The sequence below is a fragment of the Emydura macquarii genome, unplaced genomic scaffold (genome assembly GCF_026122565.2).
Source record: "Emydura macquarii macquarii isolate MOO-44397 ecotype Brisbane River unplaced genomic scaffold, CSIRO-AGI_Emac_v2 contig_1644, whole genome shotgun sequence".
Lineage (NCBI taxonomy): Eukaryota > Metazoa > Chordata > Testudines > Chelidae > Emydura > Emydura macquarii.
Window position 1 is genome coordinate 2,849,307 of NW_027131781.1, and position 22,839 is coordinate 2,872,145.

At 45.5% G+C, this 22,839-nt stretch overlaps 1 long non-coding RNA gene across 6 annotated transcripts in view; it reads right to left on the reverse strand.

Moving 5' to 3' along the window:
* The window catches only part of LOC137158002 (uncharacterized), a 339,725-nt gene that overhangs the window by 17,607 nt on the left and 299,279 nt on the right, over positions 1 to 22,839 (reverse strand). For all 6 annotated transcript variants that reach the window (XR_010921267.1, XR_010921270.1, XR_010921265.1 and 3 more), the window contains one exon: positions 7,167 to 10,109. This is a non-coding gene — a long non-coding RNA (uncharacterized lncRNA). The remainder of the gene's footprint in view (positions 1 to 7,166; positions 10,110 to 22,839) is intronic.

The window sequence follows — 22,839 nt, forward strand, 5'->3', positions numbered from 1 at the left end:
GTGTTCCCCCAAACCATTTCATTACCTCTCCGGGCACTGCCCCTTGCCTAAAATGCCAGGGGCCAGAGTCAGCCACTCCCAGTGAACTTGGAGCCGACGGGACTGGTGCCCATGTTCCCAGAGGAAGAATTTGGTCCCATATGTTTCTCCTCTCTCTGAGCTGACATTCCAGGAATGGATCAAAACCAAATACAATCGGCAGCCTGATGCCAGCTCAGACATCTACCTTCAGGAACTCAGCTGTGAACATTAGCATTGCCGCATCGCAGCCAGCTGATAAGCTAGAGAAGAACAGAGCGGCGGGTCTATGCCGTGCGAATTCACTGCTCCTGTCTGCTCCCATGAGCCTGTTTTCTTCAGGACGAGATGTCTTCCACCTCCTCCAAACTACCTCTTCAGCTTCCTTGCAGCCGGGGTTTAAGACCTGAGAAAAAAAAATCTCTTTTCCTCATTAATAGTTAAATTAAAAGAATTGTACACGGGACCAGGGGGAAAACAAAAATATGCATAAAAAATGTTGAGGATGCCCCTAAAACAAACATGAGCTTTCAATGTGATTTGAATTGTTTGGGAAGAAATGATGGCAGTGGGTCTCGCAGAGGGCTAGTGTCGTCAAAAACCATTAACAGCCCGTCAGCCTTGAGTTGTGTCGTCTTGCAGGGAGTTCACTGCGAGGCCATCCCTTTATTTGAGGCTCTGCGGTGTCAGCCAACATGTTTTGCTTTGATCAACAAGCTGTACAGCCACAGCAGCCGATGGTAATAGCAAACAAACTGAACTGACCAGGAAATGCTTAAGAAGAAACACATGGCAGAGGAGCCAAAAAATGGCCCGTAGCATCACATGAAACATTAAGTGGCATGATTCTGGATCTCAGCACATGTAAAGATAGATGAAAGCAACTCCTATCCCCCGCACTCTACATCTAGCACCCTCTCTGATTCTCTTCAGTTCAACTCCTTCCCTGCGCTCATCCACGCTCTAGTTCCACTGCAGTGTGGTGCGCTGTCACTCTGTGAGCTGTCTGTAGGAGCCACAGCACACCAGCGTACGAAACCGATCCAAGTGTGTAGTAGCGGCCTCTGCCCGGAGCTGAGCAAAAGGTCTCGGGTTTGCTACGGACATTTGTGAGAGTGAAAATGGTGGGAGTGTGTGGCTGACACACCAACTTTGCTGTATTCCCTCTAAACAAACGATGCAAGTCCCCAGCCTGAACAAAAATGACCGCTCTGGGGTCCTGTTTTGGGAATGCCCAGAGTTGCATTAGCAGGGATATCCTGAGATAACTCTCCAACTGGTGCTATGGCAAGAGCTGGGTGAAATGTCTTCATCCATCGAATAGCAGTTTGGGCCAAAAACCATTTATTTTTTTAAAGTTAAAACATTTTACTTTGACATACTGGTGTTGAAACGGTGTTTCGAATTCCGATTTGGCTGATTTACAAAAGAAAGAGAAAGAAAAAGACAAACAACCCGCTGTAAAATGGGCAAAAAACACTCCAGAGGGGCCAGATTGAAGCAAACAAAAATTTGTTTTGCGTCAACCAAAATATTTCAATCGACTTGAAAAATATTTGGTTTTGATTCAGTGATGTTTTGTTTGAAATGGGTTTGGTTCAAACTGAACCAGATTTTTTTATTTTTTGGTTTGGTTTGGTTTGGTTCCCAAACCAAAAAGTCCATTATTCACACAGCACTAGCGCCGACCGACTGGGGCTACACAATTGTATGTACTCAAGAAAGCACATAACTAAGGTAAAGCACAATTACTCCAACGAGGCCTCTGTAGAATCAGGAGCTTACAGAGTAAGTGGGGGCGGGACTGGGACCAGGCAGCAGCCAGAGGCTCAGAGACAAGTTAAATTATTTTCCTCAGGCCCTGAACTACGAAACATGCAAGGACGTCTTAGGCCCCGGGCTGGTTTTTCACTCGACGGAAAGGCTGGATTTACGTCTTGGGAAAATGACCTCTTGTTATTTTCTGCGTTTCCACAAATCCAGGGAGAATGTGAATTGGCACAGGTTGGCCAATGGGGAAAATATTTATTGCAGCCCAACACTCTTCTCCGGCCAGCATCTTCTCCTGTTCTGCTCACAGGTGCTGTAAATACTCAGTCCACACCTCCAAGCAGAAGTCAATGGGGGCAAGCGCGCCCCCCCTCTCCCCAAGTGCAGAAGGTCATCTGGCAGCAAGCTGGAGCGGTCCCATTGTGCAAAGCGTTGTAGGGGAGCAAGATTTGTAATGAGGAGCCCTGCAGCATGGGGTCTTTTTGGAGTGGCAGCACATGGGAAAGTTTGAGGCCAATGCCAGAGGCTCCCCCTCCTTTCCAAGGAGCAAGAGTGTGAATGCCTCTGAAGCTGAGTTTCTTTGTTGACACTCAGCAGCCAGGGGAGGGAAGAGGCGGAAGAAGTGTGTGGGACAGTTGTGCTGGGCTCTGGATTTTCCCAAGTTGCAAATGGCCTGGCACTCAGATCTGTGTACTAGAGGTAAAGTCTTGGTCTTATACACTCAGTAATTTATTGCAGCCAGAGGATTTGTCTGTGACTGCAGGTTTACATAGATATTCTCTACATAGAGTTTGTGCATGCACGCACACTCATCTCTACCTTCACAAGGGGCCAAATTTGAACAAAATAAAGCCCCTAAACTTAAGCGCCATAAAATGTCTGGCTATGTTGCAAAGCCACTGGCCTGGGTAGTTCTAAAAGGACTTGGCTCAAAACACTAGTGATATCTTTAAAAAAAACCCAAAACAACTGGTGCAAATTTCACTGTCTCGTTTTGGGCTTTGATGGGAACAGCAGAAAAAGCTCTTCCAGAAGTGCAATAATTCTCCAAATGGCAGGAAGCCAGTGGAACATGCCGTTCACGAGTAACAAGCCTGGATTTTAAAAAGAAAACAAAAAATAATGAAGCCTAATGAAGATGAGAACGCCTGAAGGGGCTAATGATTAGTTAGAGATTTGAGTTATTCTCAGACTGCTGAAATGAAAGACTAAATCTCAGACTGAATAGAGGCGTGCACAGAAGATGATGGCCTCAGTAAGACGCGTTTGGGAAAATCATTGGCCTCCAGTGAAAGTATGTTTCGATTCTCCCACTCCCAACGTACATGAGCAACAGTGGAACTGAAAGGCAGTGTCTCATTTTATTTCCCCTTCCGCTTTTTGTCCGCTGCTCCAGACACACAGGCTTATAGGCACATTTCAAAGTAGCAGATTTTCTCTGGCGAATGTATACAGAAGAACCTGTCCGCTCAGCCCAGACTAGGTGAAAGTGTGCTGGAATAGCCCACTGCTTTGCTCATCTACAGCTTGTGATGTCTGGACAATGCCTCGCACCCACACACCCCAGCCGTACCGTGAGCATCGGTTTTGTTGCATGGTTGCAACAACTGGGTTAAAGCTCTCAGCTCAGCGCTGGCTTTACCAGGGAAGCCCCCGATGATCCCTCCCCAGTGTAGAAAAGAAATCGCAAGTAGTGAAGGCTCAGGGGGTTCTCCAGATGCCATCCCACAATGCATTGCCTCACATTTGCCCATGCTTTCAGTGCTGGGCTGTCTGGGATAAGTGTTTCGGGAGTGCAGGAGAAGTGCATCAGAATGCAAGGGTGCAACCGGGGTTGTACCCCCCGCCCTGTGGGGGGGGCACACAGTCCTGTCGACAGTGTTGCTGGGCAGTGCAGACACCCCAAAATGGTTGCATGGACGAGGGAGAGAACTCATCACTTCATACACCCCAGGCCACTGCAAAGCTGCCTCGGCGGCTGCAGACTCTTCCTGAGGTGCAAACTGCGGAGGCATCCCTGGTACCTGTCAGCCAGGCAGCAATGCGTCTCCACCTCCCAGGGCAGGAGGAGAGATGGCTATTGGGGTGACACCCACGGCCGTCATTTTGCTGCCGGAACGGCCCGGCCAGATCTACGCTAGCCCCTTTGCCGGGGTAGCTATGGCATTTATGGGGGTGGCTGTTTTGGGGCATTTCTGCACCAGTAAAAGCCCTGGTGTAGATCCAGTGACAGGGACATCAAGATACGTTTGGCTGCACAGCTCATTTCAGTCCAGGACCCAGCATAAGCTACATGGGCAAAGCACTTTTTTGCTGGTACAAGTTGTGTCTACACAGAAGGGTTTGTCAGTCAGCAGAGCTATGCCAGCCCACCTTTTCTAGCGCAGACCAGCCCACATGGTGCAGTAGAGCAGGACCCCAGCACAGAGGGCTCAGCTGCCACTTTCCTCCAGGAGCGTAACCAGGAGCTGCTGTTTGCAGTGAGCTCCGTCCAGCTGCTGGCCCTGGCGTGTTCCCACCCCGTCAGCAAAGCTGCCTCAGCCAGCGTGATTCATTTCGCACCCGTTTACGCGTCACTGGCAGAGCCTCAGCGCCTGCGGCAGCAGCCTCTCTCCTGGCTCAGTTATTGATTAGCGGTTGCTTGCTCCTTGCTCCGCCAGCTCAGCACCCTGGAGAATAACGACGCAGGAGCTAGCCACGATATTCAGAGGTTTGGACGGACTGAGGAAAAGAGCAGGGGACGGAACGAGCGGAAAGAGTCGAACATTTAGAAAACATACGGTCACTGCCGTCGTTTCTGAGCACCTCCCACTTAATGAATGGATTGTACCCCACCACCCCGGATCGGGCTATTGTGTCCATTTTACAGATGGGGTACTGAGGCAGAGGGAAGGCAGGGACTTGCCCAAGGCCACACAGGAAGTCTGTAGCTAAGCTGGGACTCGAAGCCAGGTCTCGCGTTCTCCCTAGAACATCAGGCATCCCACAAGGGGGACTGCAGTGAGCGTCTAGTGGGTAAGTCTATTCCTGTGCTCCACTGGGAGCAGAACACCTGCCTGCACTGCACAGCTGAAAACCTCCCCTGCCTCAGGCCATCGCGTGCGTGCGCTAGCTCCAGCCTGAGCGCCCTGGGCTTCTGAACCGGAAGAATCTGAACTGTGTAGCAGCGACCTCCTGTGTGGTCACAGCCTGCAGCACAAGCAGCTCCGGGCTGCGACCCACGGCCACCAAGGCGCTGCGATGCACGTGGGCTTGGGCTCCTCGGACGTCACCATTCTGGAGGTGTAGTGTATTCCCGGGCACGGCTGGTGTGACCCGTCCGTGCCTAGGGCAGCCACCTGAAAATGCCAAGGTCAGGGCAGGCTGTAAAAGGAGAGCAGATTCTCCTAGCACTGGTGGGTGACACTGAAGTCAGACTTCCCAACCAGCCACAAACAGTGCTTCTGATTCCCCACACTGGTTATCAAGAAGCCAGTACACAAATGCACACAGCCCCCTTTACGGCATTTCAGTCTCTGGCTCCCAATCGGCCATTAGGTCCAGTAAAGAGACCAGTTATTTAAACTCTATGCTCTTTACCAAAAACGTTTCTCCTGACCCCAGAGGGTCAGCCACAGCACCAGATCAATATAAGTTTGGATCTTACCCAAAATACCACGCTGCCAGCCAATCCTTTAGTAACTGAAACTAAAGGTTTATTATACAAAGAAAGGAACAAACAATAAAAGAAGTGTTAAAGGATTAAAGCAATCAGACACATACAAATGATTTGGAAGTCCATGTACATCAGGTTTCTAGAAGAATTGTGGAGTTTTCAGGCTTGTATAGTCCCTCTGGTGCACATCCAGTACCTGGATGGGTCTCAGTCCTTTGTTTCACAGCTTCAGGTGCAGATGACTTGATCCAGAGGTAGACAAGTGGCCGAAGCTGAACAGGATTGAAGACCAAATGGATCCCAGGCCTCTGCCTTTTATGTCCTCTGGCCCTTTCCATGCTGCTTGTGGAATTTCACAGGAACCAAAATGGAGTCCAGAGTCACATGAGTAAATCCTGGTGACTCATCAGGAATATCCCTGGCTTCTCCCCCTGGGGTCCTTGCATCTGTGAATTTCTTAATGGGCCATTAACCATGCTTTTGTTCTGCAGCCATCCTGTCTGGGGTGTGACCCAGACAGCACAATTTGAAATACGGATGTATCAACCATATCCATAACTTCCATTACACACACAACACATGAACATAAACATTATCAGCTTACTTAGCACATCACTGCCTTTCTAACGGTACCTGACACGGCATATCTTACATGAATCACTATGATTTCGACCTGTCGATGTTAAATAATACAATAAATGCCCCCCTCCCACATCCAGCCAGCATCACGTGACACCCCCAATGTGAGATTGGTGCAGAAGGGAGCAATCAGAGCTTCTGAATACACTCAAGGGCCCCCCCTAATCCAGCCAGTGTCACAGCCAGCTCTGCCCCAATCCTGCATGATGGAACGGGCCCACTTGACCGGGGGCAGCCTGGCTTTCCTCCCCTCCGAGCAGCACTCGGCCTCAGACAGGGGAAGCCATGAATGGACCAGGGGGGCACGGAGAGACTGGGTGTGTGTGCAGCACAAGGGGAGGGAGGAAGGCACCAGGAGCAGGACACACAGTTGGCACCAAAGGGAGAGAACCAGGAGGGGAAAGGGGCTGAAAAGAAAGAAATAAGGGGGACAAAGGGCGAGAAAGAAGATGGGGAAATTGGACCCTCTGTGATAGGAGACAGCATGGGTGGTGGATGAGGAGGCCACCCCATGCCATCCTTGTTCCAGCTGGTGGCACACTCACCATGGATGAGCATCAGCCTCATGCGCTACGGCTGCAGGGCCACCAGCCGCCTTAACAAGCTTTGTTTAACTGTCTCCCTGCCGGTTCTCCATCCCACCTGGTGTACGACCTGCTGCAGAAAGAGATGGAACACAGCCCTGTCCGTCTCGCTGCAGTTCTCACCTGATTTCATGCCATGCTAAAGAAATAAACTCATTCACAATTAATTTCCTTCACTATGCTACAAGGAAATCACATTAGATTATTAAAATCGAATGCTTCAGAAATCGAATGGACTTTTCAGTGTTTGTTTTCCTTTGCCATTTCTCTCAGCCTGGAAAATGAAAACAAACCAATCAGTTTATAGGCAGTCTCACTGTCTGGTTTTGGTTTTATTTTTGTAGCAGAGCAAAGCCCCGCAGGAGAATCTTTATTTGTTAAAATAAATTTTCTATTGCAATTTTTAAAAAAAACCAACATGGACAGATTACTATTTATTGTCCCTTAAAAACAAAAAACCAACAGAACAAAACACCCCAAGACAAACAACAAACACTTACATTTGTTGCCTTATTTCTATTCTGTTCTGTCTTCACGGTTATACCACAGCTCTCAGCATAGTGTCTGACCCGACGGAGTCCTTTTAAAAATTGACAGGCTGTCTGGAAAGTTTCAGTTAATAACAAACCCACTTTCATTTTTATTTACTTTGTTGCACACAATTTTTGGTACATGGCGCAGATAAACTTCTCAGATCTGAGCAAATCCAATAAGAGGAACTGTTTCTTGGACAGTAACTGTATTATTCAAACTTTGGAACAAGTACATTATGTCACAGCAACTGATCCGGAGTTAGTTGGCACATAAAAATACAGAGCACCTGAACATGAGATCAGTTTGTGGTGGATTACAAAACTTGGAGCTGCAAGGACTGTCAGCTTTCAGTCCTCAGATTCATCACTCCATATGTCATTGCCCAGCTATGGAACAAAAGAGATTAAAAAGACATAAAGTAACGAAATGCAAAACTCCTACAGGTCGCTGGACGCACTGCTCATGAAATTTAACAGATTTACCTCTCAGTCCATGCTCTTCAGCAGAATGCGTGTGAGCAGACAGTTGTCAAAGGCACTAATCTGTTAAAAGCACAAATGTCCTATTGATCTAGAGCCAGATATAATGAAAGTTTGGAGCTGTTGCGTGCCTTAATGCTGAGTGGAAATGCCACGCAGAGACTTTTCGCTGCTGTTTTAGATTTTCTCCCAATAAATGTCATGAATATTAGCCAATCAGCAGGAAACAGGAATATTGGAATGCTCTTCATAATCCTGAGGTGCAAGGGGGATATATTTTTTTAATAAAAACTGTTCCTGAGAATATTAAGGCGTTGGATCTAGCTGGCGGGCTGACCTTTCGCTAATTCATTTGGAAGGTGTACTCTCTAGACAAGAAAAAAAACAGTTTACTGTTTACAATTTGCCCCCCAATCTGTGTCAGAAAATCTGATTTGGGATGTAATTTGCATAGCATGTCTCATGATTTCATTTAATCTGCCCAATCCGCTTACAGAGCAGAACAGCATAAGTTATCACAGGCGCTGTGGCTGCTTAGCGACTGTAAATCCACCCATCCATCTAGCCCAACGAACCATTAACTCTTCATTTAATTCTACTCTATAAAATGTATCACAACAGCCCAGGAATCCAGCCTTCCAGCATGAGAAGCACCTAGATTTTGCTCAGAAGAAAGAGCATTGCGCAGCTCTGTAGGGTTTCTGCAAGGAAGCGCTGCCCAATAGGAGTGCTGTACACTCCCTAAAATGCTCTCTTCGTGCATCTTGCGACCAGAAGCGTATTTGTTCCAAATCACTAAAGAACAGCCTAGTCAGATTGTTCCCTGGGTGCCGCACTGGGGAAAGGCAATACGTACTCCAGAACACCAGAGGTAACTTAGGGAGAGAGTCACGAGGGAGAAAAGTGAGAGGGTGTTAAAGGCTGTAACATATTGAGAGTTAGCATAAATAAAGAATCCAGTTGAGCCTCTTGGCTCCCCACTTCCTGCCGAGGAAACACACCGCTATTTCATTTCTAGAGCTGGTCAAGTCATAAAAGTTTGTTGGTTTGTTTGTTTTCAAAAAATTCATCCAGTTTTTTTCCCATGAAAATTTGAAATTTCTATGAACATTTTCACTATAACTTTGAAGCCTGAAACTTTTGGAACAGCCTCGATTCCCCTCTCGCTTACCCTGAAGAGCTTCACTGAAATCCCTGGCTTTATAGGGGTGTCACTGGAGAATCCAATTCCCTGTGTTTCCAGAAATGGTTTTATTGCATTCTAGGTAACTTTGCCAACCCCCTGGAAGTTTTCTGACAAGTAGCAATGGTTCCACATTGATCCTATCTTCTCCAGATACAGGTTCGCCTTCAAAGCAGCAAAGCAAGCTGAGACCAAAGCAACCAAGGTGGTAAGTTTCCCCCCACATCCTGAGGGTCACAGCTTTCCCCTTGAATGCTAGGCGGCTCCCACCCACTAGTCAGAAGGGCAGAGCAGCTTTCCTCTGAGGAAATGGGGTTGTTGAGATCCCCTCATGCTGCCATGTGCATCCCTGCATGGAGAACAAGAGCATTTTTGTCATGGAGGGAAGGCATTCCTCCATCTCTGTTCTTTCTGTTCTCCATCCTTCTCCAATGTACTCCTCCCCTGAAGCATTGGGTCACTCCTTGTCTTTACATCTGAGCTCTGGCAGTCTCTGAGTGGACGGGAAGTCTCAAGCATTGCAACTGCAAGTGCCGCTCAATCAATCCTCCAGAAAACTGTAGTGCTCCAATTTGGAAACTACCCAGAAGTCCCTGCTCCACTAATAGTGGTGGGCACTCTGAGGAAGGCGCTTCATGAACCCTCCCGCACCCCCCAAAAAACCCTGATTTCCTTTCTCCCCTTACTTTATTCTCGATTCTCTCTGGGAAACATTCTGACACCATCTTTGTATCTGAGGACAAGGGGACTGGAGAACACAAGACTGGTCCCTGTTCTGGGGCAGGGACAGGCTTCTCACGTGATTCGTGAATTGTTGGAATTAGAACTGTGATGTTTCATTTAACCTCTGTCAGGGCTAGGTCATTGGTGGCCCAGCTTGTGCCTGGAGCCAGACATCAGGAATTGGAGTCATCGGTCGATCCGGGGTCAGGAACCAGAAGCAGGAGACAAACTGAGTCAGAAACCATGTATCCGAGCCAAGAGGTAAAGCCACGGTCAGGAACCAGAGGTCAGGAACAGCATGAGGAAGCAGAGTCTGTAGCAGCAGCTAGCTGGAGAACCACTAATTGCCCAGACAAATTTCCTGTAGCTTCCCCAGGCTTAAAGAGTATGCCTGGGCCAATCAGGAGTGGGGAATGTCCTGTCAGTTGGGGTCTGTGTGGGCGGCAAAGCCTGTGGTGTGTGGGCCGCTGAGGTTCATGACCCATCAAGTGGTGCTGTTACCCCCTTTGTTAGATGATCAGTCTCTAGAAGAGCCAGGAGGGGCAGAGGAACAAAACAGTTAATTTTCAGAAACCTCAAAAAAGTTTGATTGAAATTCTAGAGGACAATTTGAGTCGTTTTTTCCCTCTGAACCAGTTTGCCTACCCCTAGATCTTAGCAGTAACATAGATTCCAATGTAACTAGGAGGGTGGTGAAGCACTGGAATGGGTTACATAGGGAGGTGGTGGAATCTCCAACCTCACAGGTTTTTAAGGCCTGGCTTGACAAAGCCCTGGGTGGGATGAGTTAGTTGAGGTTGGTCCTGCTTTGAGCAGGGGGTTGGACTAGATGACCTCCTGAGGTCCCTTCTAACCCTAATCTTCTATGATTCTAACTGGCCCGGTAAAAATACACTTTCAGACAGATCTGACTGCAAAATTAACTTAAGCCAAAATATCTTTGCACCATAATGATCAGAATCTCATTTTTCAGTTCATACAGCATCTAATAAAAGCCATTAGGCCTCAGCTCTGATTTTGACATGTGCTTATAGGGAAACCTCCTCCTTTTTAGCAAGTCAGATACCTAGCCGATAAAACATCCAATTTTTCTATTAACTCTTAATAGTTTCCCCTCTTAAAAAAAAAAAAAAAAAAAAAAAAAGCAAAAGCAAAATACTTTTAAATGATTGGTTGTGATCAAATAACTCACCAAAATACCACAAAGTATTAAAATCCCTACTTCAATATCCTTTATCCTTTAAGGTTCTTTATAATTCAATAAACAGGATTTCAAATCCTCCCCAAACTAGAGTGGACTCGTTCTGCTTTGCTGTTCCAGGCCACTCTGCTAAGGCATACTCTTATTAAGCTGTGCAAGCTTACAGCTCTTTAATCTTTTTGAACACATGTTGAGAAGAATAAAAGCAATTTTGTTTAGGAAACGGAAGGCCATGTTCAGCTGGAAATAAGCTTTTTCTATAATCTCACCTCTTGCTTTGCGAAGCCGACTATACAGCTGTTACACAGCAAACCATGAAAGGCACCGCATCAGTCCATTCATTTCCTTTTTATCCTGGGAGGGGAGAATCCTAATTTTGACTTTTTTGCCCTGAATTCTTATGATTCTATAATTTCTGCCTTCAAAATAATCTCAGATCTGGACTTCTTTTGGATCAGAGATAAACTGGATGTAATTCCCCTATCTCACTCAGTGCCCTTGGCAACACATAAATACAGATTAGAGGGTTACATAAATGTGATTTTCTAATTAATCATTTTAGATCTAGCTACTGCATTTTTGTATGGCAACAAACATATGTAAAGATAAAGTTTAACTCTTCGTGGGGAGAGGTTTTACAGAGTAGCAGGGTTTTGTTTTTAAATCACTTACTGACTTCTCCCTTCAGTCTGACCTTAACTAAACTCCCTGAAAACTGTGAGATGACTCCAGTGTCAAACAATAATGAATCCGCCTCCTTGCAGCTGGCCTGTTGTATCAATATGTTCTCAGCAGTGATCTTCATTTAATGACACTTTACGATTGCCCAATAGGTAAGAAGGCAGCAGGGACAGGGATGCAAGTTCCAATTTTGCAGTAAGCCAATTTTTGAACTGTTAGGCCTATCACTTCTTAGTAATACAGTCCATTTCAGAGCCTAAAATCTCAGCCTACGAATGGCCTACTGCTAACAAACCTGTAACATGTTACTTCCTAAAATTTTCCAGTTAAAGCAAGAGGCTTGAGAGAACACTGCAGTTATCCAAGACCCATGTAGACTTTACTGGCTGAATCTTTTTGCCACCATAGGTAAACTCCAGGTTGTATGTCTTCTTATCCTCTCCCCTGCGTACAAACACTCTGAAAATTAACTTTCAATGTTCCTGGCCAATTGTCCCTTTTCCCCCTAAGATTCAAGTTTCCACATTTAAAAGAATCCTCATAGAACTAGGTAATCCATGAATTTGGGATCAGGATCGACTCCCCATACGCAACTTAGTAGCCAGGGTCAATCTTTGCATCTGGGGTGGAAACTGGGTCACTGGATCCACCATGTGAGAAATGAAATAATCTAGTAATTCAAGCTTTCCATGTATGAATTCACTGGCAATAGCTATGGCTGCTTTGCCTCGCCTGCATGTGTGCGTCATTGGAGGGAGAGTTCTTGGCTGCTGGATGGATATGAGATAGGTTCCTAAAACTGGCTGTTTCTATGAACATAAGAACAGCCACGCTGGGTCAGACCAATGGTCCATCTAGCCCAGTATCTGGTCTTCCTACAGTGGCCAATGCCAGGTGCTTCAGAGGGAATGAACAGAACAGGGCAATTTATTGAGAGATCCATCCCCTGTCACCCAGCCCCAGCTTCTGGCAGTCAGAGGCTTAGGGACACCCAGAACACGGGGTTGCATCCTTGACCATCTTGGCTAAAAGCCAATGATGGACCCATCCTCCATTAACTTATCTAGCTCTTCCATAAACCTAGTTATACTTTTGGGCTGGCAACGAGTTCCACAGCTTGACTGTGCGTTGTGTGAAGAAATACATCCTTTTGTTTGTTTTAAACCTGCCACTCATTAATTTCATTGGGTGATCCTTGGTTCTCGTGTTACGTGAAGGAGTAAATAGCACTTCCTTATTCCCTGTCTCCTCACCAGTCAGGAGTTTATGCAGCCCGGTAGTTGCTCTTGGGGACTGGAAGCTATCCTAGCTTCTCCTCCTGCGGTCTCCGTTGTCTATGCTCCTTGGTTTAGAAACCGGTTCCCAGCCCCTCTCCTCTCCTGGAGACGAGATCGCTCCACTTAGCCCTGTTCCTACATGTTCACTCCTGGATTTCGCCTTCACCAGGCACAGATGCTCCCTGCTTGGCTTTCGCCTCCTATCAGATCAACTTCTCTTCTTCCTACAATAGTTACAGCTAAATAACAGACACACAAAATCAGACTTGGCAGGTGCTACTGGACATTTCTTTCATTCCCCTTCCCTTCTCCAACCTCCCCTGCTGGCTTCCCTTTGTAAGTGGATTTCTCTTGTAGATGGCCACAGTTAATGTGGTATTTTATGCAGCATGTGAAGCTCTGAGTCCCAACGATGTTTCTTCTGTTCTCTTACGTGGCTGCTGAGCCATTTGAAGACAATTTGCACACGTCTTTGATTCCGGGTTAGGCCCGCTTTCAACTTCCCCTTGAAGGAGATGATTTGCTTACCTCCATACTGCACAAGCAGGGCTTTTCCCACTGTCTGCAAATCAACTTTGGGGGGAATTGGGAACATCAACATGCTCACAAATGTTCTGGAAGATATTTTTTCACCTCCTTTAAGTTAAAGAATTTTATTTACTCTAAACATCGCAAGGAAAATACCTACGCTGTAGCTTTAAAAATAAAATGAAGCGTTCATTAGCTGGCCTGTTTTTTCAGGTGTGTTCTAATTGTGCTAATTAACTCTAAGGTAGATTTTAGCACTTCAAATGCCAAAACAAATCTTGCCATAATTACCAGCAATCCTTTTCATTACCGGCTGCCTAATTATCCTATTAATAGCACATCCTAAGAGACGATATTTGCTTGGCAGGCAAATATTTGTTTTTAAATTAGCAAACACAAAGACAATTGTTTGCTGAAGGATTTTGAAATGCAAAATGGTTTATATTCATGGAAAAATATAATCCAAGTAAAACCAAATGCTTAATCCATTTGAAGCATTTGAATCTTTTTAGTGTGATCATCAAGGGGGAGGATAACTGTGCCAGAAGAGGTAGCTTTAAATACTTTTATAATGATGTGTCTGTAACACAAGGGTTTGTGTTAGTTTTATCACTGGGGAAAGATGATGCATGGCAAACAACCGGAAAAATGGAACCTCATAGTAAATTATAAGTCTCAGAACCATCTCACTTTGGAAAATAATGAAAAGAAAGGTTTTAAAGTATCTCCCTAGCTGGTTAAATTTAAAGCTGAAACTGTGAAGCTACTTTTAAATATCACCCACAGCATATTGACAGCAAAATGATTTGGGGTCTCATAAATAAATTTGATGCAGATATTTTTCTTCTTCTTCTGGCACTTATTTAGCAATTTATTTGTTTTGCACAGAGGAATCCATATAATTGAAGCTTTTCCCCCACTGCTATGCAATGAAACACATCTGCATGGTATTTTTATATACTTTTTTGAAAACCTTTCCTGGGCTGGAATTCAGGTATATTAAAGATGAAGGGGTTTGACAGCTTTGGTCCATGGACAGATCTAAATTTGCTTAAGACAGACAATTAAAAGTCAGCCAGTTGGTGCTATGGGTTGGTTCATTTGCCTTTGGGCTCTGGGGACCTGGGTTCAAAATCCAGCTTAAGTCGCATATAAAAATGTTAGATGATTTCGGCCATGTCCTCATTGGTAAACACACAAGAGCACAATTTGGCAGAAGGGTTGAGTCTCTACCAAAGAGGTGCTTAGGCCAGGCCAGGATGTCAGGACTGGACCACGCTGGCCCTGAGCGAGCTGTGCCAGAAAGTTTGCACAGCCCTGACCTGCACTACGGGTCTTATCCAAAGCCCACGGAAATCAATGGGAGTCTTTACGGGAGATTTGTGGATGTGAGTTGTGGGAAGTTAATGCTGCTCCAAAGAAGAAAACTGGAGATTTTGAAATGCGAAGACACTTGTGTATCTCCTGGACACAAAAATAGTCGAATGCCTATGTCAGAAATATTACTGGAGAGAAGCAGATCCTGACGCTGGAAATCGACAGACTCAAACAAATGTACTTTGGTCACATTAAGTGTAGAAATGGCAATAACGTGAGAAAATTATTATGGAAGGCTTGGTGGAGGGTCATCCCAGGCAGGGATGACCAGGGAGGAGGGAGATGGCTGGTGTGTGGCAGATCACTGGAAGGTCAGCAGCTCAGTGCTCACGGTTAGTGATGGAACGGGGAAAGGCTTTACAAAATTCTGCCATGATATCACTGACACTCAGATGGGAATAGATGGAATGACTCACTCCACTTGTACTCCCATTGACTTCACTGGACATTGGTCAAGTTCTGTGCCTTGCTCTAGCCAGTTCTACGATTTGCTTGCTTGCACCAGCGTTGATTTCACTCATGCAAATTTTTAAAAATTCAGACATCTAGGCTCTCTCTGCAGCCCAGTTCCCTGGTTAGGTTTTATAAGCTACATACGTGGCCTTCTGTTGACCTGTATGTCACTGGCTCCAAGAGAACTCTGTTGGCCAATGTCTCATGCTTTTTCTCTATCTGGGAGAAAAAGTAGCTCAAAGCAGCTAGATCCTACCTTGTGCCCCTCTTCCAGGATTATAGCCATCCTGTTCATAGTGTGAACCACCCAGTGACCTAGAAAACCCACCCTTGGTATGTCTCCAGCACATAGCCCTGTCACAGCAAAAATGCTGCACACACAAACTTCTGTAAAGATGCACTTAATAGATGAAAGTGCTTTTCTCCGTAAAGAAAACACCTTACAGCCATGTTCTACAGGCACCGTCAGAATAGACCGCGAGCTCTTCGGGGGCAGGGACAGTCTATTCTTCAGTGCTTGTCCAGCACCTAGCACAACGAGGGCCTGGCACATGACTAGGGCAATTGGGCTCTATGGAAATACAATTACTAATAATGTCCCAGAAATGTTCAGTATCATCATTTCAGTGTACATCGAGTATTTGGGCACTGCAGCTTCTGCAGTGAATGCCAACTCAAATGATGAAGGTCAGAAAGCCCTCTCTATATATTCAGAGTGCTTGTCTGAAGCCCTGCAGGCTGCCTATAGTAGGAATTTTTCCCTAAATTTTCCCATCATTGCTACACGCTGCTAGCAATAATCGGAGTGCTAATGTAGACAGGTCTCCAGATGTCTGCCATGTAAGCACCACGTCGTCCACTCGTAGAATGTCAACAGCTGGCAACGCTTTGTCGAGACAAGGGCTCCCGTCTAGAGCTGGTCAAATAATTGATGACGGTAATTAGAAAAAATGTTTTGCGCTGAACCAAAAATGAAATTTTAAAATACTTTTGGTGAATTGCAATGTTGAAAAAAATTGTTTTGGTTCAAACTAAACATTTTCGTCTGATTTTGATCATTTTTTTTATTTTTAAAAATAAAAATTTAAAGGATGTTTGAAATGAAATGTTATTTGAAACCAAAAGTCTAAAATGTTGCAGTTTGAAAATATCAAACCAAATGTGATGGGTTCTTTCCCCCCCCTGAAATGAACGTTAGCAAAATCTATATGAATTTGTGAAATGTTTTGATGTTGCTAAGCTGGTATTTTTCACCGTATTAATTTATTTTCTTTGCCCAGCTCTACTCACTCCATTGCTACTGGCACAGGTTGAAAATTTTTGATGGTAAAGGTTTTTTTCTGGAACAATTGCTTTAAAAAAAAAAATCAGTTTTTTTTTTTGGAAAAAAAAAAGGCAACTTTTTTGCTTTTTAGAGCTTTCAGAGTGAAATCTTTATCAAAATGATTCCTGGCAAACAAAAAATGTGCACAGCTACTATTGTTAAAATAGTGATAAAAAGATTGCGAAAAATTTGTGAAAAACGGTTCCACTTTGAACAACTTCAACATTTTTTTTTTTTGCAAAAAGCTTCCCTGCCCCCGCTCAAATTACTGCCGTTGGCGGAGCTTCACGTTGTATGAACAGTGGGAAAATTTAGGAGAAAATTCTAGCGTAGCCAAGGCCTCACTGACTAGGGCTGTGGGCCCCCATTTATCACACAGTTGGGATAGTGAGCAGTTTCCATCGGTGCTGGAACTAGGGGCGCAGAGGTGCTACCACACCCCTGGCTTGGAGTGGCTTCCATCCTCCTATCCAGGGTTTACGGTTTGGTTCAATGGCTCTCAGAACCCCCACTACACACCAGTGCCCCGGCAGTTTGTGACTTTAGGATTATAATCCCATCTTCCAGCATTGCTTCTTCACAATGTACTTCTAGCCTTGTAGTTTTAGTGCCAAAGTGCTGAGACAGGGAACTTCCTTTTTAAGGTCCAGATAAGAAATTGAGGCCCCACCTACTGGCACGTCTGTCTGTTTAGCTACTGTGCTGCTGTTTGTCGTTGTTGAAAGATGATTTAATTGTGTGGTTCACATTATTGTCAGTAAAAGAGGCTATCCATCCCAACATTAGCACTTCTCCCGGGGCAGAGTTTTCAAATATCGTTTTCCCCAGAGCTCTGACGTTTGCTCCTATCGGAAGATACGCAGTCTGTGAAATGTACACCGCTCTGCTGACTCTTTAACCTCTACAAGCCCTGCTGGACTGCAGGAGACAATGATACGCTATGCTGGCACTGGGTTTAATATTTAAAGGGGAAGCAGAGGTGCTCCATTACAAGGTACGCAGTGTACAGAACCTGAGTGCGATTAGTCAGAAAAGTTAATTATTCATCATACAGTTAAGCAGAAAAGTGATAAATGACTTAAACTATAAGCCTTTTAGTCCAAGGCCAACACTAATAAAAGGTTCTGGATGACTTTGCCGATTCCTGCTCTCTAGTACGGAGGTGAGATGACGACATAGGCAGAAGGAGCAGCTGTACCATCTGAGCTGCTTTCCATCGGAACCACTCAAGAACTTGCAGTGCACTCAGCAGGGCGATTTGCACAGGTTCACAGCAGCTCAGATATTTTTCTGTCTACGAGGCGAACAGTCTACTTTTTATAGGAAAAAGTAAAAGTGCACTGATGCTGTCAAACTTGATCAGTAAAAAGCCAGGTGAGATCCTTCTAAAGCAAATCACATGGGTTTCAATCACATGCCATCTTAATACATGACTGACTGGCTTAAAAGTGGGGACACAAGTCTTCCAGGATTGTCCAGAGATCAAATCGCTACAGTTACTTGCTTAGGTTTTTTACCTTTAGATGCTCAAAATACAAACCAAGGAATGGGAAGCCATACACTTCACGTTCCCCCAGTGTTTGCAGACATGCAGCCGGCCAGCAGAAGACCTCTATGCCCCATCGGGCCTCAAGGACAAGGTTCTGTATCGTTTAAGCCCTATTTTCAGAACTGATATGGGACTTTGATGGTGGATAGGCCTAGTACTGTCTCTCTGCCTGGGGCTGAATTGGTGCATTTTTAAAAACAACAAAAAAAGAAGCCAGCTGATATATTTGCCTCCATATGAAGCAGCCAACACCTCCTACTGAGACAGTCTTCAGTTCCACACGACCTCGAAGGCTCAGCAGAATGGTGCTACAGGTGTCAGTGCTGTCTAGCGTGACAGGTCACTTTTCAGTTGGGTCACAGAAGGGCAGTAACCAAAAACTGCCATGAAATATTAATCAAGGGAACACATTTTGGAACGGAATGCTCCCTCTCTCTTTTCAGGGAGGCTGTAGGTGCTCTTGATGTAAGTCATAGTGTAGGAAGCATTGTCTTAGATAGGGATTCAAATAAACAAAGATCAAAAGATTTATCTGCAGTAGAGGAACTCTTCAGACAGGTCTACAGACTGGTTTAGAGGCTCTGAATTATTTATGCACTGAGAGGGGTTTTTTCCCCTAGGCTTTGGCTGCTTCTGCCTTTACATACACAATTACAGAATGCTAGCTGCTGAAAACCAAAACATTTTTTTTTAAATGATCTAGTTCTTTCCTTCGTTACGGAAAGAGAAACACAACCTAATCTCACAAACCACCGAGATGAGAGAAAGAAACAGGCAACATTTTGCAGCTGTGTGATCCTACAAGTACAGTGGGTAAAAGTAAGCCATGTGGATAAAAAAGCCAGCTTTCACAGGTGTAAAGGCAGGCAGGTCACCTTGCCTGCGATGATATCTGCAAATACACTTAAGACAGGCCTTTTCTCTTAAGCCCTGATCACTGAATCTCCTTGTATTCTTATGTGCGCTGACCTATATCTTTTTTTTAAATGGGTGCTGCAGGGGTCTTCCATCCTATTTCAAAGCAACACAGCGTATATTAGCCTGGGAAAATTCATTACAGTGGAAGCTAGACAATACACTTCCCTTTGTGTGGGGTTTGAGTCTCTCTCTGGTCACTCCCCTCTATCTAGAGCAACAGTCGAGTCCTTTACATACAGTGCTGCCAAGAAATGGATGGGGAGTAGGGATTAGAGGATACAGCAATAGGGCCAATCAGCTGCTCTTGAGTTGCATAAGCCTGAGAATTGATTAATGCAGAACTCAGAGAATGACTTTCACTCTGACAGCAGCAAAAAATTACAGAGTGCTCCGAATAGCAAACTGCTCCCCACAACCATTGCTTTGCTCAAATAAATTAAATGCTGTGCAAACTGCCCACTTGTATGTCTGAAGGAGAGAAACCGCTTACAATAATATATACAGAGCCTCAGGTATGGGAGACACACCCCTTCAGCATTCATTCAACCTCATTCTGCCAGAACTGAACAAAAAGTCTATGAAAGGGTTGATCCTCAGCTGCAGTGTGCCCTGGTTGTCAAGAAGGCTAATGGCATATTGGGCTGCATTAGGAGGGGCATTGCCAGCAGGTCACAGGAAGTGATTATTCCCCTCTATTCGGCATTGGTGAGGCCGCATTTAGAATACTGTGTCCAGTTTTGGGCCCCCCACTACAAAAAAGATGTGGACAATTTGGAGAGAGTGCAGCGGAGGGCAACCAAAATGATGAGGGGGCTGGAGCACAGGACTTATGAGGAGAGGCTGAGGGAACTGGGCTTGTTTAGTCTGCAGAAGAGAAGAGCGAGGGGGGATTTGATAGCGGCTTTTAACTACCTGAAAGGGGGTTCCAGGGAGGATGGGGCTAGGCTGTTCTCGGTGGTGGCAGATGACAGAACAAGGAGCAACGGTCTCAAGTTGCAGTGGGGGAGGTCTAGGTTGGACATTAGGAAAAAGTTTTTACTAGGAGGGTGGTGAAGCATTGGAATGGGTTACCTAGGGAGGTGGTGGAATCTCCATCTTTAGAGGTTTTTAAGCTGCGGCTTGACAAAGCCCTGGCTGGGATGATATAGCTGAGGTTAGTCCTGCTTTGAGCAGGGGTTGGACTAGATACCTCTGAGGTCCCTTCCAACTCTAATATTCTATGATTCTATGATTCTATGTGGGCCGGGTGGGCTTTGCATGCTGCACCAAAAGGAGAACGCGAGATCTACGTGTGGAAAAAATTGCCAGGCTGGCAATTTGAATGATGACTGTTGGAGGATTTATGCACAGGAAGAAGACAGTACTATGGCCAACCCCAAGCATTCAAAGTCATGAGTCAGTCCCTTCCTCTCCCAGTGAGATTGGCTTAAAAATTAAGAGATTTGATCCATCAGTACACATTGGGTTCTTTTTATTTGCCCTTTTGTTTCTGAACCCAAACTTTTCTCTGCAACCACAAGGCCTAAACACTGACTTGTTCTTTTAAATGAAAGCTGAGATTCTCATGTAATGACACGACTCTGGCAGTTTTGGCTTTTTAAGAAAAACTCCAAAAAATTGGGAGACTCAGGATAAAATTTCAACACTGTTGCTATGTCTACACCAACGGTGGCAAATTCGCTGCCAGCAGATCGATTTATCCAGTTCAACTGAGCAACAGTGAAGACCCACTCGATCAATCCAGAAGTTGATTTAATAAAACCACCTCCCCAAAAAGCATAGCGCTGCGTCGACGGGTACGCATTTCCCGTCCGCGCAGTGCAGTGGAAACGTCAAAGCTACTCCGTGTAGCTTGTGTAACTCCCATCGATTGCCACCGAATTTCGCTGGCCGTGTAGACCAGTCCATAGATACTTAGGCTGATGCCTCTGCAATGGATTTAGGCTACTTTCCATCGTCACCCACTATCAGATACAGTTAGGGCAGATGCCCACACTTGGACAGAGCCCATTTGAAGTCAATACCCCTATACACAGGCAGGGGTCAGCTTGCAGGGTCGGGGGGTCTTAGCTTGTGACCATGAACTTCTAAAGGCTTGTACAAAAACTCAGGGTTGCTTCTGGTCACCTGGCTCCCTGGATTATTTCAGGCCATTTGATAACAGCTAAGCTACGTCTATACTATGAGCTAGGGTGTGATTTCCCTGCCCGTATACACATACTCACACGAGCTCTCATCAAGCTAATGCGAGTACGGCTGAGGTGGCACGGGTAGCGGCAGTGGGGGCACAGCTGAGCCGTGCTAAGTACAAAGCTCAGAGTGTGGACATAGTGTGGGAAAAAAGAGAGACAAGATTCGGGATGTAGCACCTCTCAGCTGATTTCAGGACCCGATTCTGACCCCACACTGGTTTCACCCCACTACGGTTACTCCTGATTTACACTGGTGAAGGTTGTTATTTTTATTGTTTATATCACATTAGTGCCTAGGACTCTCAGCCAAGACCAGGGCCCCATTGTGCTAGGTGCTGTACAAAGACATTCCCTACCCTGACAGTGTTTCAGTTTAAGGGTTAGAAGAGTAGGGACCTACTCCAAGTCACACAAAAGATCAGAGGCAGGAACAGAACCCTGGTCTCATGAGTCTCATGTCAGAGTCCTAGCCACTTGGCTGTTGCTTCTCTAAATGAGAGTAGAAATGGGCCCTGAAATTTTATGCACCCTTCTGTCACGTCAAGCCGTGTCACACACTGTGGCCGTGATGCAGTCACAACACTGTCAGATGTGGTAAAGCTGCCACATGAAGCATTCACATCAAGCAGCTGTTCTCCTCTCACACCTTGTCTGCTGGGAGAGGGTGTTTTGAGTGATCTCCTGTCAGCTCAGACCCTTGGATTGCTCCCCGCACTTACACATCCATGTCAAGTTTGAGTGAAGCATCTTAAAATAACGGCAGAGACTTCACAGGAACTCATGTGCATTCAAGTCATTGGAATAAATAATCGACACCATGCAGCAATGCACATGCAGTCTTGACTCTGGCAGTGACTGGCTCCAGAGCGAAGTGCGGGGTGAGGGATATAGTATTTTGGAAGGCTCTTTATTTCCCCAGTTTAATAAGCAGGCAAATGTGACATGCTATTGTTGGAAAAAACAAGTAATAACTTGATGTCTACACCCGAGCCGTGTCAAATTGTTCAACAGTATGTCATGTTGACACTGACTGACAAATGCCTTTGGGAGATTGACAAAAATCACAGCTGTGCTTGTATCCTCCGATTACTAGCAGCAAGCTGCGCGTCGCTGGTGAAGTTCGTTAAGGCTGCCGTGGTCTTATAATTAGATCGCAAACTAGGACGAAGTTCTGAAAGGGAGAGAGTCTCCAAAAGAAATGAAGAGTCTGAAAACCAAAGGAAAATCACCAACTTTGCAGCAGAAAAATGGCATAACTTACAAGCCTCCCTCAACCCTGTGCACAGAGTCACAACAAGGCCTTGGCAGCAGGTAAATCCCATCTAAACCTAGATTGGCAGGTTTTATGGCATGAGGGGACCATTATGATCCTCTAATCTGACCTCCTGCATCAGACAGGCCAGAGAACCTCACCCAGTAATTTCTGCATCAAATGTATAGTTTTTGGTTCAGCCACAGCAGATCACGTAGAAAGACATCCAGGCTTGATTTAACGATCCAAAGTGATAGAAGGTCCACCGTATCCCTAGGGGAGCTGCTCCGCCAATCAGCTACGCTCACTGGTAAAAACGTGCTCCTGATTTTTAGTCTGAATTTGTCCAGCTACTGGATCTTGTTGCGTCTTTCTCTGCTAGATTAAAGAAACACCTTCTTTTGGATAAAATCAATAGATTGAGCATTGTGAGCCTCTCATTTTATGACAAGCTTCCCCCACCTGCAATCGTTCTTGGAGCCCCTCTTCCCCCATTTTTTTC